General features: G+C 51.7%; 2 pseudogenes; both read right to left on the bottom strand.

The window, feature by feature from the left end:
* Positions 1-1,116, bottom strand: part of LOC146720130 (large subunit ribosomal RNA) — a 1,419-nt pseudogene extending 303 nt beyond the window's left edge.
* Positions 1,117-4,223: 3,107 nt separating this feature from the next.
* On the bottom strand, positions 4,224-4,952 carry LOC146720129 (small subunit ribosomal RNA; annotated as a pseudogene; the record flags this gene model as incomplete).
* Positions 4,953-14,405: the final 9,453 nt, after the last annotated feature.

The following is a 14,405-nucleotide window of genomic DNA, read 5'->3' as shown; positions in this document are numbered from 1 at the left end:
CGGAATAGGAACCGGATTCCCTTTCGCCCGACGGGCGTGTGTCTTTCGTATAATATTTATTATTATTTCTCGACACTCGAGTATATTGTACGCCGTCATTGACATAGGATTTCTCCTAGGGCTTAGGATCGACTGACTCGTGTGCAACGGCTGTTCACACGAAACCCTTCTCCACGTCAGTCCTCCAGGGCCTCGCTGGAGTATTTGCTACTACCACCAAGATCTGCACCGACGGCGGCTCCAGGCAGGCTCGCGCCCAGACACTTCTGCGCTCACCGTCGCGACCCTCCTACTCGTCAGGGCTTCGTGACGACGCGAGAGAAGACTAACGCCCGCTCCCGGTTGCCGCCCCACTTGCCGCTGACGGCAGAGTATAGGCTCGACGCTTCAACGCCATCCATTTTCAGGGCTAGTTGCTTCGGCAGGTGAGTTGTTACACACTCCTTAGCGGATTCCGACTTCCATGGCCACCGTCCTGCTGTCTTAAGCAACCAACGCCTTTCATGGTGTCCCATGAGCGTCGAGTTGGGCGCCTTAACTCTGCGTTTGGTTCATCCCACAGCGCCAGTTCTGCTTACCAAAAATGGCCCACTTGGCACTCTGATCCGTAGATGCTCGTGGCTTCATAATTCAAGAAAGCCAGAGATCTCACCCATTTAAAGTTTGAGAATAGGTTGAGGTCGTTTCGGCTCCAAGGCCTCTAATCATTCACTTTACCAGATGAGACTCGCGCGCGTTCCGTGCGGAACGGCCGAGTGCCAGCTATCCTGAGGGAAACTTCGGAGGGAACCAGCTATTAGATGGTTCGATTAGTCTTTCGCCCCTATACCCAGTTCCGACGATCGATTTGCACGTCAGAATCGCTACGGACCTCCATCAGGGTTTCCCCTGACTTCGTCCTGACCAGGCATAGTTCACCATCTTTCGGGTCCCAACGTGTACGCTCTGGGTGCGCCTCTTCTCGCGATGAGAACGAGACGCCCCGGGAGTGCGAGGCCGCATCGCGACGCGGCCCATCCTCCCTAGGTCGACGGCCAGGGCCGACCTTCACTTTCATTACGCCTTTAGGTCTCGCGACAAGTCCCAATGACTCGCGTACATGTTAGACTCCTTGGTCCGTGTTTCAAGACGGGTCCTAAGAGTACCCAAAGCAGTAGCGTCGCCGACCGGTATCGGTCTCCCGCGAGACCGCGGGAGACGTTCGCAGGCCTGTCGAAGGTGTACCGTACTGTAACCAACAGCGGGCCAGGACCGGGGACGGCGCGAAGTCCGTAATCTCCGAGTACCGTGGCGCGCGCTTGCGACGGTCTCGACGCACTGTGAATAGTGCGGCCTGATACCTTGCGCGTACCGCCGAGCAGCCGGCCGGGCGACCAAGGGTTTGTCGCGTGCCGTTTTACCACCAACACCAAACGAGGAAAGTCCGCTCGCTAGGTACCTCCACCCCACACAAAATCTGCGAGCAATTCGTGCTCGTCCGAAACCTCCGGTGCAGTGGAAGTGTGCCCCAGTGTCGCGGGTATATAGAGGAAGTGGGAACAGCGACGGAGACAGAGCATGTAATAGAAACAAAGAAAAGAAAACCAACCAAGGGCATTGACGCTGTGCTTCAATGAACACAAAAGTGAGGTTAGTAAAGAGAGAACACGATGGAAGGGCGAATTACGGCCAACGAGCGAGATGTGGAAAAGAAGGAGGGGGAGGGGCCTCCAGGAAGAAGGGAGAAATGAGCGCGGAAATGCATCGATCATGCTGCGCTTAACGCGAGAGGAGAGGAGTGAGAACGGGACGCTCCCGAGGCCGGGCGAACGTTCGTAGAACGCTAGAGAGATAACGTTAAAGAAAAGAGAAGGACGAATGGGCGACGAGCGAAAGCAGCACGAAGACAAAAAAAAGAACAATACATCATCAAGCATAATCGACGGGCGACAGAACCGACACAAACACCATCGATAAAGGTGGTGGGTGGGAGACATACGTAGATCGCTGCGAGAGGCGCGCGCGCCCTGCTCTTGAGATAAGAGTAGGAAATACGAGCAACCAAGTCACAACAAAGCCACCGCAAGACGTGCCACCTGTGGAGGCTGGCGACTAATAGAAACAAAAGAAAGTGTGCGGGGACAATCGAACACAGCGGAAGAGGGTGCCTAGAGCGCCAGGCAAAAAAGGCGCCCGGGAAGGGATCAAAGTAAAACGAAAGTAGCCGCCAACGAACGCACGGGGGCCCGTACCGTTAGTGATGCTGGTCAAGCGGCCGCGTTGCAGAAAAACGGACCACACGGCGCCCAGTAGGCCCCACAAGTGCGGTAGAACAGCCGGGCCTCATGGGAGTACGAGAGGAAGACGGGAAGACGCCGACACGACTGTCGGGCGGACAACACCACGCGCCGCGTCTAGGCGGGGCCCAGGAACAGGTCGACAGACATGTGGAAGGGTGTGTGCCTTTGTGATGGGGGATAAAGGCCACAGCGAGCGGTCTGCATGTACAGCGAACACAGGTGCGTGCTACGACACAGCTGCCTTGGATCTTGTGCGGGGCAACAAGAGAGAAATACGGACAACACACAAGGTAAGTGCGCATGCAGCAGAGGGCTCGGTGGCGAAACAGTCAGTGTGTGCGAAAACAAAACAGATATTGGAAACAACGGCTTTTGTGGGCAGAGCAAATGCGCCTGACCGCAATAAAAAGTAGGTATACGTGGGACACGGCACGAACGAACAACCAGACACATGCGAAGCGGGATCACACCGCAGTACAGAAGCTGTGCAACAACAACCAAGCCGACTCCCAGAAAGACATCGTACACCAGGGTGTACGGGTGCCCGCGGTCGACCCGTGTCCCGCTCACTAACAACATGCCCGGGTCATAGAGGAAGACACGCCGCTGAATTGGACCTGGGGTGGCCACAAAAACAATTGCTGGGCGAGGCATGACCACGGGATCGACCCGCTACTCTCGATTGAGCGCCCAAAAGTTTTCGTCTAAAGTTCCGAGACCAAAATAATGAATAAAAAACATCACGGGGGAAAGGGAAAAGAGAAAGGAGAGAAAAAAAAAAAAGAGGGCAGGGGAGGGGGAGGGGAGAGGAGGGAGCGCAAATTAAACTTAGGAACAAAATGTTGAAAAAAGGGCCCAGAAATATAAGCAAAAAAACCAAATTCAAAGAGGGAGTGTGTCGGCTAGGGTGGGGGGGAGACCGATTGGAGCCATTAGAGTGAGGAAGCATCTAGAAAACGTCAAAAATAGATAAAAGGGGACGGCGGGGTTTCTGCAAGAAACTTAGGAAAAAGAAGGGAATCATCGACTGGCAACGCACAACTTACTCGAAAGAGTTACAATGACACACAAAACACCGTGTGTAATCAAAGAGGTTCGTAGGGAAGCAGAGAGAAAAAAAATCCGGCGACACTTTTTGCGGTGAGGGTGTCAGCGAAAGAAACGCGCTTCTCTCGTTCAATCCATCGTGGACCTCTCTCGAGAGAGAGAGAGAGAATAATCGTGGTGGCTCTTCGATCAGCCTGTCCGCGCGCGTCCGAGGACGCGCGCGGACCGCCGCCTCCGCCAGGGAAGGCTACGGCACAAAGATAGAGTTGTGTGTTTCTCGTTCAGAGCGTCTCTCCCGCAACGGGAGAGCCGGGGCGGAAGCTCTTTGAAGAAACCGTCGGACCGATACAGTTGACAGATTGGTCGAAATATCATCGATCCCTTCTCTGTGTTATATATATATATTATAATAATATATGGGGGTCCTCTCGCTCGGCACTCGCGGTCGCACACCGTGTGTTCTCGGCACGCTGACCGCTGCCCCGCGACAACGGGGAAGGGCGCGCGTCGACGAACGTCGTGGGTGCTGCACACACGCGTGCGCGGGCATAGGTTACCACCGGTTCGCGCTCAACGCCGAATCGACGCTCTGTGTGTGTGTGTGGCCGGAGAATGGCACACACACGAGCGTGATCGCGAAGCGTCTCGCTCCGAATCGTCGTCGAAACACCGCCGAGCGCGCTGCTCTGCTTGCCTACTACTTTCGGTCAGAGAGGCGCGACGGCGTCCGTCGTTATATCAAAACACAACAACAAATTCCGTCAAATCCGTTATTTTCTTTTTCTCTGAGAGCGCCTTTTCAGCGCGTCCATTTAGTCGCCGACTGCTGCGAGCGCGCGTCTCTCCCAAAAGAGAGGACTCTCGACGCAGAGCAGGACCTTCGGAACGTTAATGATCCTTCCGCAGGTTCACCTACGGAAACCTTGTTACGACTTTTACTTCCTCTAAATGATCAAGTTTGGTCATCTTCCCGGCAACATCGGCAATGCCGAGACATTGCCGCGCACCAGTCCGAAGACCTCACTAAATCATTCAATCGGTAGTAGCGACGGGCGGTGTGTACAAAGGGCAGGGACGTAATCAACGCGAGCTTATGACTCGCGCTTACTGGGAATTCCTCGTTCATGGGGAACAATTGCAAGCCCCAATCCCTAGCACGAAGGAAATTCAGCGGGTTACCCGGGCCTTTCGGCCAGGGAACACACGCTGATTCCTTCAGTGTAGCGCGCGTGCGTCCCAGAACATCTAAGGGCATCACAGACCTGTTATTGCTCAATCTCGTGCGGCTAGAAGCCGCCTGTCCCTCTAAGAAGATTTGTTTGTACGTTGGTAGTAAAAACCCGCCAGCCGAAGCCGGGGGCCTTCGCGATACCATAAGGTACGCCTATTTAGCAGGCTAGAGTCTCGTTCGTTATCGGAATTAACCAGACAAATCGCTCCACCAACTAAGAACGGCCATGCACCACCACCCACCGAATCAAGAAAGAGCTATCAATCTGTCAATCCTTCCGGTGTCTGGGCCTGGTGAGGTTTCCCGTGTTGAGTCAAATTAAGCCGCAGGCTCCACTCCTGGTGGTGCCCTTCCGTCAATTCCTCTAAGTTTCAGCTTTGCAACCATACTTCCCCCGGAACCCAAAAGCTTTGGTTTCCCGGAAGCTGCCCGCCGAGTCATCGGAGGAACTTCGGCGGATCGCTAGCTGGCATCGTTTATGGTTAGAACTAGGGCGGTATCTGATCGCCTTCGAACCTCTAACTTTCGTTCTTGATTAATGAAAACATTATTGGCAAATGCTTTCGCTTCTGTCCGTCTTGCGACGATCCAAGAATTTCACCTCTAACGTCGCAATACGAATGCCCCCATCTGTCCCTATTAATCATTACCTCGGCGTTCCGAAAACCAACAAAATAGAACCGAGGTCCTATTCCATTATTCCATGCACGCAGTATTCAGGCGAAGGTAGCCTGCTTTAAGCACTCTAATTTGTTCAAAGTAAACGTACCGGCCCGACTCGACACTCAGTAAAGAGCACCGCGACGGGATATTAGTTGGGCCGCCCCTCGCGAGGCTAAGCCCACCGGTAGGGACGTCCCACATCACGCCAGATAAACACCGCGAGCGGTGAACCGACGGTGTGCGACACAGATTCAACTACGAGGTTTTTAACCGCAACAACTTTAATATACGCTATTGGAGCTGGAATTACCGCGGCTGCTGGCACCTGACTTGCCCTCCAATGGATCCTCGTTAAAGGATTTAAGTGTACTCATTCCGATTACGGGGCCTCGGATGAGTCCCGTATCGTTATTTTTCGTCACTACCTCCCCGTGCCGGGAGTGGGTAATTTGCGCGCCTGCTGCCTTCCTTGGATGTGGTAGCCGTTTCTCAGGCTCCCTCTCCGGAATCGAACCCTGATTCCCCGTTACCCGTTCCTCATCGGAGGAACTTCGGCGGATCGCTAGCTGGCATCGTTTATGGTTAGAACTAGAACGGTATCTGATCACCTTCGAACCTCTAACTTTCGTTCTTGATTAATGAATGAGGGAGAGAATGAGAGCGTTGCGGAAGTGAGTGAGATAGCGTGTATGAGAGTAATTGGTGCGAGACTCCGTAAATTCCTGTTTACGGAGACGAACAAAATTTCTAAGAGTGCGAGTGAGAAAATACTGGACATTGTGGGAGAATATGAGGAACAGATGATGAAAATGTTGTGCAAAAATGAGAGAATACAGGGGAAAACTGGATGAGTGTATGCGTCGAGCGAGTCGGGATTTAGCTTACGGCGGAAGTGGAATGAGCTATGCGAGCGTGAGTGCGAAAAATGTTGAAAAGAGCGTGATTGAAAAGGTACAGGAAGTGAATGTGAAAACGAGTGAAAACGAAAGAGAAGAGTTATGCGGTAATAGTGAGAGCGGATGATGCAAGTGCGAGTGTGACAAGTGAGGAAGTAAAGGAGAGAATGATGAAGCATGTGAGCAAGTCACTGAATGTGCGTGTGAAAGCGGTGAGGAAAGTGAGGAATGGAGGTGTAGCGATTGAGACGATGAGCGAGAGTGAGTTGAAAAGAATAAGAGAGTGTGGTCAGTTTAAGAATGCTGGCCTAAAGGTTGAGCTGCCTCGCAAGATAGGCCCAAAGATCATCTTGTACGATGTGCCGAATGATATGGCGAGTGAAGTGTTAATGAGAGAAATGTATGAGAGGAGCTTGAAAGGGCGAGTGGATGAGAGAGTATTTATGGAACGTGTGCGTGTTGTGAGTAGGAATGCGAAGAAAGATGCAACCTGCGGAAATGTGATATTAGAAGTTACGAGTGCAATAAGAAATGTGCTCTGTAGTGACGGACGAGTGTTTGTGCATTGGAAGGCCTTTAGGGTGAAAGAGTTTTTCAGTGTGCTGAGGTGCCACAAGTGCTTCGCATTTGGGCACATGATGCGGCAATGCACCGAAAAGGAAAGACTGTGCCAAAAATGTGGATGTGTAGGACACATGATGAGAGATTGTAAAAAGGAAAGTGTGTGTAGAAACTGTAAGCTGAAAGGGAGCAAATGTGATCACTCGGTTCTGTCCGAAGTGTGTCCGGAATACGTGAGAGCGTTAGAGAGAGAGAAAGCGAGAATAAATGACGAATGAATGGTGCGTGAATGTGGTGCAGTATAACTGCCAGAGAGCGTATGCGATTATGTGTGATCTGGGTGAGATGATGCGCGAACGTCGAGTGAATGTAGCACTGCTGCAAGAACCGTATGAAAGGCATGGACGTGTGGTGGGCTTGCCCATAGGTATGGATGTGATTGTGTGCGAAAGTGGGACGGTGAAAGCAGCAGTGGTGGTAAATGACTCTAGGTTAGACGTGATGTGCGTGAGAGAGTGTACGAATAAGCTTGGAGTGAGTGTGTGGTTGAAGGGGGACTTTGGCGAAATGTATGTGGTGTCCATGTATTGCCAGTATGGTAAGTGTATCGAGCCGTACTTGGCGTACATGGACAGAGTATGTGAGACGGCCGGGAGAAAGCGTCTGCTGATAGGTATGGATGCGAATGCCGTCTCTCCCTTGTGGTATAGCAAGGGTGGAGGCAGCAGAGAGAGTGAAGCGCGTGGTAGAATGATTGAGGAATGGATGATTGCGAGCGGGATGAATGTTGTTGAATGAGCCAAGCGAGTTTTACTCGTTCAGCGGGCCGAATGGGGAGAGTGACATCGATGTTACTTTCGTGAACGGCGTGAATGGAGGGTGCCGGTATGAGTGGGAAGTAAAGCCGACTGGGGAGTGATTGACCATAACGTATTGTTAATACGGATGGTACACAGAGAGAATGTAGGTACGAATGAGGGCATGCGTAGATGGGTGTACAAGGACGTAGACTGGGAAGGATATATGTGTGATATGCGAGAGAGTGCGTTAGAGGATGCAGCGAGCGCCATAGACGAAGCGGATGCGCAGAGCTGTGTAGAGCGAATGATGAAATGGATCCATAGTGCGAATGATCGATGGATGAAGAGATGTAAACCTGTGTATGCTAGGAAGCTTGTGTGGTGGACGGATGAGCTTGAGAAACTGAAGAAGGCTGTAGGAAGGAGCAGACGTGCCTACCAGCGTGCGAGAAAGAGGAATGGAAGCAGAGTGGAAGAAAGAATGAATGAATATAAGTATGTTTTGCGGGAGTATAAGGAGGAAATGCGAAGAGTGAAAGAGGAAAATTGGAAGCGATTTGTGTGCGTGACTGGGAAGAGGGATCCATGGAGCGATGTATATAAGGTGTGCATGGGAAAGCGTGATAGGGTAAGATTTAGTGGCATAAAAGTGGGTGATAGAAGTGACGAGTACATGGAAAGAAAGCGCGGATGAGCTAATGAAGAGATTCTTCCCGGCAGCAAGGACGAACGTGGCGATAGACGCCAGGGGAGACGTGAGGGAGGAAGAAAAGCAGTTTGAATGGAGCGAAGTGGATGTGGCAGTGAGATCGATGAAAGTGGGTAAGGCACCTGGTATGGATGGTGTGAGTGCTGAAATGTTGCGAGCGATTTGGCGTGCTGTCCCGGTATGGATGAAAAGAATGTATGATGTATGTCTGAATACAGCGTGTTTCCCCCCGGCGTGGAAGACTGCGCGGGTGGTAGTGTTATTGAAGTCTCCCGATAAACCTAGGTCGGACCCTGGGTCTTATAGGCCCATTTGACTGCTGTCCGTGCTGGGGAAAGTGTTGGAGCGAATGATGGTTGGAAGACTCGAGCGAACGATGGGTGGAAGAATGTGTGACGCCCAGTACGGATTCGTAAGGAATCGGTCGACCGAGGATGCATGGAATCGAGTGCATGACTGGGTGAATGGGTCGGAGAGAAAGTATGTGTTAGGAGTGTTCGTGGACTTCAAAGGAGCGTTTGATAACCTAGAGTAGGAATGTGTGATCGAGAAATTGCGTGAGGTTGAATGTGAAGAAATTGAATTATGGAAGAGCTATTTTAGCGGCAGGCGTGTATGCATGATGGGTGCGTGTGACACAGTGTGGAAAGACGTAAAGCGTGGCTGCCCGCAGGGCTCCATCTGTGATCCATTTATATGGAACCTAATGATGGATGAACTGTTGTGGCGGCTGCGTGAGAGTGAATGTAAAGTGGTTGCGTACGCGGATGACTTGTTGTTGGTCGTGGAAGGACAGAGCCGAGCGGAGTTGGAGAGAAAGGGTACTAAGTGGATGAGAATGGTGTACGAATGGGGAGTGAAAGTAGGTGTGAGTGTGTCTAAGAACAAGACTGTGATGATGTTGATGAAAGGTAGTATGGCTGGGACGAGGCCTCCCAATGTACGAGTGAATGATAGATGCGTGAGGTATGCGAGGAGCGTGAAATATCTGGGTGTTTGTGTGAGTAAAAGGATGAACTACAGGTTGCATCTGGAGTGTCTGAGAAAGAAATGTATGAATGTATGGGAAAATTAAGACGCGTGTTGAGAAGTGAGTGGGGTTTGCGAAAGAAAGCTGTGACTGTGTTGTACAAAGGTCTGTTCATGTCGTGTGTGATGTATGGAGCGAGTGTATGGTATGGAGTGATGAGATTTGAATATGCGAGGGAGCTCATAAATAGGTTCCAGCGAGTGGTGTTGAGTGCGTGTCTGAATGTATGTAGAACGGTCTCCACGGCGGCCATGCAAGTCCTTATGGGTGGCTTGCCGTGGGACCTGGAGTGCGTGAGAAGAGGAGTGTTGTATAAGGTGAGAAAGGGAATTAGTATGAGTGAGTATAATGTAGTGAATGATAGTGACTTGCGTGAGAGAGGTGTGGAAGGATGTATGGAATTGGTGAGTGAAAGGCTGTATGAGATGTGGCAGAATAGATGGAATAAGTGCGAGAAAGGAAGAGTGACGTATGAATTTATAAAGAATGTAAGGTTCGCGGGTGAGTGCCGAGAGTTCGAGCCTAGCTTGAGCCTGGGCTATATCCTGACAGGGCATGGAAGTTTGAATGAATTCCTGTATAAGCGTGGTCTGTCTGAGAGTGAGAGCTGTGCATGCGGAGCGGAGAGAGAGAATTAAAAGCATGTGTTGGTTGAGTGTCCAATGTATGGTGATGTGAGGAACCTGAGTGAGTGGGGTGTGATTGTGTGAGAGAATGGCAGTGTGGATGTGAGTCGCATGTTGGAATGTAAGGAAAGGTATGAAAGTGTTGGTGTGTATGCGAAGATTGTATTTCAGAGAAGGAGGGCGATGCTGAAAGGAGGTTAAGAAAAGCCGATGTTCCCGAGGAACATAGGCCGACCACTGCCTGGGAGGTGTAGGCCTCCGAAAGCTGGGAGTGGTCTCGGCCACGAAGATCCAACCAGTGATCTTGACTGGTACCACGGGAGTCGGGTTGCCCAGGGGGATTCGTCCCTTGTCCCGGCAATTGAGGTCGGACTCGTGGGGGTAGTGGTTGAAGCCGCATGCTGGTTAGGGGCTCTCGGGCCTCGACGGGTGAGCAGCGTATCTGCTCGGGAACCAGTCCTGCACAGCTGGTAGAGCGTTGCACAGGCGCTCGCCCCAACCGGTGGGTTGCCGAAGAGTCCTACAAACTCGGAGGCGCTACTGGTAGTTCCTGGCCTGCTGGAACGAGCTGATTGGGCTTATCCCAATTCCGCACCCATGGGGGTCGTGTGATTAAGCTCTCTGAGCAGGTACCGCACGTTAAATCAACCACGGACATCTGTTCCTATCTACTTTCCCCAGGAGGCTACTGACGATTCGACAGTAGTACGGGCATGACGCACCCGGGGCCCCGAGGTCCCTTTCAAGCCAGGATGGCAGGTATCGTGTCTGGGGCTGCATGGCCGCGGGGGGGTTTAGTTGCGCGACCGCAAACGATCCCCCAGGGGCACCTGGCGCAACCTCTGTGGTATATAAGTCGCCTTACCCAGATGATGGAGGCTCTGCCTGAGTGGACATTTTTTTTCCTGCCATACTCGTGGGATATACATGGAAAGAACAAAACTCAAACAAAAACACAAAAACTTGGCTGATACTTTGGTAACGACTAATGCTGGCACGAAAGTAACCGAAACTCTGAACGCCGAAAAAGAGAGAAAAAGAGAATTGCTGTTTGCGCGAAGGGGATCTGTAAGTAGATCACCACCTCCTTCGGGTAGTACCCAAAAAGACACTGAAGAGACGCATGAAGGGAACACAAGGCTGAGTGATTCTGAAAATGAGAAGGATGGATATGAAAGATTAGAACAGAGCACAGGAGTAAATGAAGTAGAGGAGATGATGGAGACAAAGGAACAGCTCGAGACATTCATGTTTAATGATAACAACAAAATAACAAAATCTGCAATAAAATACATATTGTCCAAATGGGCAGTACTAGAAAATAGACTACATAATGTAGTTTTAGAAAAAGAAAAATGGAAAGCTGCTTACCAAGCTGTTGCTGACTTGAGGCCTAAAGGACTCTCCTATGCCAATGTTACGGCAGGAACTCCAAGGACTGCTACAGGTGCTGTAAAAGAAAAAGAAAGGAGGATCAGATACTACGCACAAAGTAGTACTAATTAAACCTATAAAGAAGACGAAGAAGCGAGAACGAATAGTGAAATAAAGAAGGAGGTTATAAAGGAACTGACAAGTACAAATAAAAGGCTGAGGATAAAGGCAATAAGGCAAATGAGAGGAAAAGGAGTAGTGGTGGAGGTGGATGAAAGAGACGGGGACTTTGTGAAAAGAATAAACCTAACAACAAAGAAATTGAAAGTAGAGGAGCCAAGGAAAATAAATCCTACTCTTATAATTTATGACGTAGACAGGGAATATAAGTTTGAAGATCTCAAAGAAGATTTCATAAAACTGTGACGATCCGGATCCAATCGAAATAGAAGAATACAAAAAGGATTGTGTGGGAGTAACTATGACTCTCTCGGTCCTCAAAGCAACACGCTGCGATGGTACTTAGAGAGAGTCGTGGTTGGTTCGTGATGCGCCAACGAAGTCCTCTAGTAAGGACCTTCAGCCTCTCACGTCCAAGTTGTACCTCCACCTCCTTGTGGTGCTCCCGGAAATGGCCTACTTTAAAAGTTTAAACTCGGTAGGTGTCGACTAAGAGAGAGTACAGCGAAGTGCGCCCCTAAGGGCTTCGGCCCATGCGCCTACGGTCATGGTGAGTTGTGGGGCTAAGAAAACCGGGGTTTTTTGGGGGGCTCTCGGTTGTCAATCCGTTTGCCCCCCTAGACGCAGTTAATTATGGAGAAAATTTGAATGAGAATACTGTCCCGGGTTCTCGGATGGCCCGGGGACTGCGTGCGAGTGCTCGCTTGAGTGAGAGCGCGAGAGGTGCGGAGGACCCTGACGGGATCGCAGCTGGTCCGTCGCAAACCACTATAAGGACCAGCCAGGCTGAAGTGGACAGCCTAGAGGAGGAAATGGTCAGCTGTGAGCAGTGTTCGGCGAGGTTCCGGAACATGCGTGGTCTTGGTGTCCACAAAGTACGTGCTCACCCACTACAAGCCAACAGTGCTATCAATGTTGACCGCGTAAAGGCCAGATGGTCAGTTGAGGAAACTAGACTCATGGCACGCGCTGAGGCTGAAGGCACCTTAGCCGGGGAGCTTTTTCATTAACCAGTATCTGGAGACTAGGTTCCCCAATAGGAGTCTCGAAGCCATCAAGGGTAAACGGCAACAGGAGCCTTACCGAGTGATGGTTAGAGACTTCTGCCAAGAGATCCAATTGCGTCGCGCGATTGTGATCGATGAGGGCGATAGGGATGGTGCGGTGATGACACGAGCCGACACCATTCCTGCGGCCACTGAGGCTAGTACTGACGATCAAAGCGCACATCAGCCTTCCCCTGAACAAAGTTCTCAGAGGCTGCGGGACAAGATACAATCACTCGTAGAGCAGAGTGCGGCGTTCCGTAGCTACGAGGCTGATACTCTTGCTGGCACGGCAAGAGATGCTCTGACGGCGGGGAGGGTCGACGTCTTGGCTATCAAGAGATGGCTGGGCATGATCTTCCCTCGGCCGCTACAAGTGCGCCCTCCGCAACGCGTTTCGGCAAAGAAGCACTGTCCTCCAGTCAAGCGAGAGAGCAGGGAGCAGAGGAGAAAGAGGGAGTATGCAATTGTGCAATCCCTCTACAAGAAGAACAAGAAGTCCTGTTTGTCGCGTATCCTCGAGGGCGACTCGGTGCGCGAGAGGCCGTCTGCTGTCGAATTCTTTAACTGCTGGCGCCCCATTATGGAGGCCTCCAGCGGTGCGGATGGAGACATGACGGACTTGCGTGAGTCGTTTGGGGAAGCGGCACAGGCTGCGAGTGCTGGCCGGGGCCGTACGTCAAGTTTGAGAGGGATTCACCTCGAAGGTCTCGGCGATGGCGCTGCCACGGATCCAGTTCCTGTGGCGGATAAGACCTTGCTCTGGGATTCTATAACACCTGCAGAGGTAAACAGGATTTCCGTAAGGACTGGCACTGCGCCCGGATGGACCAGATTACGCCGAGGATGTGGAACGCTGTTCCTGCGATTCTTCGTGCGCTTCTGTTCAATCTGCTGCTCCTGGCAGAGACGATCCCCTCGTCAATCGCCACAACCAGAACGGTGGCCACAACTCCTTGAGAAGGGGGGTATGTCCGATCGGCCAGGTCCGACGGAGTACCGTCCTCTCAGCATAAGATCCGTTATAACAAGACACTTCCACAAGATATTGGCAAAGAGATTGGCAGCCCTCGACATCTTCGACAAGCGCCAAAGGGGGTTCCGGCCGGTGGACGGGGTATGTGAGAACGTCACAGTCCTTTCATCCGTGCTTTGGGACACCCGGAGGCGTTGTCGTTCTCTGCATGTTGCGTGCGTTGATCTGTCGAAAGCTTTCGATACGGTTGCGCACGCTGCTATTCATACGACTCTCGATGAGCTGGGGCTCCCTCGGGAGTTTAGAGAGTACGTAAGGGCTGTTTATTCGAATGCGCTGACCGAGTTGCAGGGGGTCAGCGCTGAGGAAGTGTCGGCCATCATGATTGGCCGTGGCGTGAGACAGGGTGATCCGTTGTCGCCCCTGCTGTTCAATCTGGTCGTAGATAGAGCACTAGGAATTCTCTCGGAGGACGTTGGCTATCGGTTGGGTAACCGGCTTATCAATGCGCTGGGCTACGCAGACGACATTGTGCTCCTGGTCTCTACCAGAGATGGTCTGCAGGAGAACTTGACACGGCTTCATGACGCCTTTATGCGAAATGGGCTCGAGATCAACGCGAGAAAGACCGGAGTGCTGTCCATGGTGGCGTCCGGCAGAGACAAGAAGGTGAAGGTGGACACCACACCTTATTTCACCGTGGGGGGGAGCGATGATACCGCAAAGATCCCTGGTCGATGTCTGGACGTATTTGGGCTGCGAATACACAGGTGCTAGGGAACTCGCAAGCGATCCACCCTTAGCTCAGGCCATCGAGCAACTCACGAGGGCACCTCTTAAGCCGCAACAGCGGCTGAGGTTGTTGCGTGACTGTCTCCTTCCACGGTATTATCACCGATGGACAGTGGGTACGGTCTCGGCCAAAACCCTCAAGGGTAAGAATATCATCGTACGCACCGCGGTGCGACGATGGCTGCGTTTTCCCCA

Source organism: Nylanderia fulva, unplaced genomic scaffold, assembly GCF_048542155.1.
Source record: "Nylanderia fulva isolate GAGA-0341 unplaced genomic scaffold, ASM4854215v1 Scaffold770, whole genome shotgun sequence".
NCBI classification, from domain to species: Eukaryota; Metazoa; Arthropoda; class Insecta; order Hymenoptera; family Formicidae; genus Nylanderia; species Nylanderia fulva.
This window is presented reverse-complemented; position numbering and strand designations above follow the sequence as displayed.